Genomic DNA, 3,243 nt, shown 5'->3' with positions numbered 1-3,243 from the left:
ACAGCAGAAGCACTAAAAGGCAACAAAATCGACGAGTTCAAAAACTGTTTTGAGCAGTGGAAAAAGCATCCCAGTAAGCGTATCACAGCAGTGCCAACCTTTCTGGCATCAGGGACCGGTTTCATGGAAGGCCATTTTTCCACGGATGGGGGAGGAATGTGCAGTCCCTCGGCCTCACTGCTAATGTCAGTCTGTAATTGCAGCCACTCCCCCGTGCTAACATCACCGCCTCAGCTCCGCCTCAGATCAGCAGCAACGTGAGCAGTAAGGGGCAGCTATAAATACAGATGAAGCCTTCCTCGCTCATTGGCCACTCCCCTCTTGTTGTCCAGCCTGGTGCCTAACAGGCCACGGACCGGTACCTGTGTGTGGCCCGAGGCCTGCGGACCCCTGATGTATCGCATCCAATGGAAAGTACTTTGAAGATGACTGAAGAGTAAACACTAAGAATAAATACACAGCTGGGCAAGGTGGCTCACACCTGCAATCCCAGCACTTTGGGAGGCAGAAACGAGAGGACTGGCTGAACCCATGGGCTTGAGAGCAGCCTGGGCAACTTGGCAAGACCTTGTCTCTACAATAAATACATTTTAAAAAATTTAGCCTGGCATGGTGGTGCATGCCTATGGTTTAAACTACTTGGAAAGGCTGAGGTGGAAGGATCACCTGAGTCCCGCAGGTCAAGGCTGTGGTGGCTGTGAGCATGCTACTGCACTCCAGCCTGGGCAGCAAAGTGAGACTCCGACTAAATAATAATAATAATCATGATAAATACACAAGTTTTTATAAATAAATTCTGTTTTGTAGGACCCTGCCTCATATGAAAGGGAGTTTATTAGGGAGAATTGGCTCACAGGATTACAAGGCAAAATCCCACAACAGCCTGACTGCATGCTGGAGAATGAGAAAAGTGGTTGCCTGGCTTAGTTCAAATCCAAAAGCCTCAAAGTCAGGGAAGTTGACACAGCAGCCTCCAGCCTGAGGCCGAAGGCCTGCAAGTCCCCAGGAGGAAAGTCCCAGAATGTAAAGGTTGAAAAATCTCAAGTCCAAGGGCAGAAGGAAAAAAGCATCACTCTTGGAAAGGAGCATGAGGTATCCAGCAAGCTGAATATCATCTCCTTTCTTCCTCCACTTGCTTTGTCATTGCCATGCTGGCAGCCAATTGAATGAAGCCCTCCTACACTGAGGGTGGCTCTCCTCTCCAAGCTCACTGACTCACATGTCAGCCTCCTCTGGAAACACCTGCCTAGGCACACCTAGAAACAATGCTTCAGTCATCATCTAGGCATTCCTCCCTCCAGTCAAGTTGGCACCTAATATTAACTATCACTGTGATAATGGCAGCAGAGAGTTAAAAAGAAAAAACTCCCTGAATCCCCACATTAAAAACATTGAACAACAAAATCAACAACTATGAACATTTCTAACAAAACCAGGTGACAACATACCCCCAAGTAACCCAAGATACAAGTGGATGGGAACAAATACCAAGTCATAAGGCCTTCATCATGTCAGGATCTGGGAGGGAAGAGGCATATAAAAACAAGAGGACATTTGATAAACCTAGGATCAAAGGAATTTCAAAATAGTCACCATTTGTACATTGAAAAGCAGTAAAGATCAATTTGAAGATAACAGATGAAATTGAGGGGGTTTTGACCAATCCAATAGAGAGTGAGTCCACAGTGAAGTCTGCAAGGATTAGGAACTTTTGAAACTGATCAGCTAGGGCTCAATTCGGAGACAAGATCCAACTTTAAGAGAGTCTACTGGGAGTTAAATCAAAACACAGTAAGAAAGTGACAGTAGAGATGAAGGAAAGAGAAGGCCCTAGTAATAGTGGCAGAAAAGAGGAGAGCCGGAAATTCTTAGAAAGCAGCCACCCTATTTTTGAACACAACATTAGAAGGTGCTCTATAAAATTAGAATGACTATTCTGAACCACACCTTCTTCTAAAATTTAGAAAAACTAATTTCAAATAAAAATATGAAAAATATTGATGTTAAATTCCATACTATGATACTATTTCAAAATGAAAATAAGGAGTAGGATAATAGTCCTACAGACAATGAAAGACTGCCAGATAGCCAGGCATGGTAGTGCACGCCTGCAGTTCCAGCTACTTGGAAGGCTGAGGCGGAAGGATTGCCGGAGCGACCGCTGCACTGCAGTCTGAGTGACAGAGTGAGAACCAACTCAAAAAAAAAAAAAAAAAAGAAAGCCTGCCAGAAAGACATGTTAAAAAAGTGTTAAAACTATCTTACTATTTCACAATGAGACAGAATTCATCAATATAAGATTAGAAACAAACAAAAGCAAAGATGCAACATGCCAAAATCTCTGGAATGCTGTGAAAGTAATGCTGAGAGGGAAGTTTATACCATTACAGGCACACATTAAGAAAACAGACAGAAATATAACAATATAAGATTAATAGAACAATATAAGTCAAATAATAAAAACTCAGAAAAGGCTGAACTCAAGGAGTAATAGGAGGTCAAGAAAGATAATTTCAGAAATGAAATTCAAACCAGATGGAAAACAACAATTAATAATCACAACCTATAATGCTTTAGGAGAAAGATAAAGTGAAAAGGGAACAATGTGGAAAATAAAAAATAATTAAAGGAAAATATGCGCCTGGCTTGGTGGCTCAACCTGTAATCCCACTCCTTTGGGAGGCTGAGGTGAGTGGATTGCCTGAGCCCGTGGGTTCGATACCCTCCTGGGCAACTCGGCGAGACCTCATCTCTAGAATAAATCAAAAATTAGCCGGGCGTAGTAGCACGCGCCTGTAGTTCCAGCTACTTGGAAGGCTGAGGTGGAAGGATCACCAGAGCCCAGCAGGTCAAGGCTGCAGTGGCTGGGAGTGGCCACTGCACTCCAGTCTGGGCAACAGAGTGAGACTCCAACTCAAAAAAAAAAAGAAAAAGAAAGATATGCAAGAGAAAGTGACAAATACAAGGCAAGCATATAATATCCAACATATAGATAATAAACATTCAAGAAGGCTGGGTGGGTGGCTCAAGTCTATAATCCCAGCACTTTGGGAGGCTGAAGCGAGAGGATTGCCTGAACTCAAGGACTTGAAACCAGCCTAGGCAACTTGGTGAGACCTTATCTCTACTATAAATCAAAAAATAAACCAGGCATGGTAGCTCATGTCTACAGTTCCAGCTACCTGGAAGGCTGAGGCAGAAGGATCACCTGAGCCCAGCAGGTCAAGGCTGTGGTGGCCATGA

The sequence above is a fragment of the Carlito syrichta genome, unplaced genomic scaffold, assembly GCF_000164805.1.
Source record: "Carlito syrichta isolate Samal-C Ts95f unplaced genomic scaffold, Tarsius_syrichta-2.0.1 Scaffold147036, whole genome shotgun sequence".
Lineage (NCBI taxonomy): Eukaryota > Metazoa > Chordata > Mammalia > Primates > Tarsiidae > Carlito > Carlito syrichta.
Note: the sequence above shows the minus strand (reverse complement) of the source record.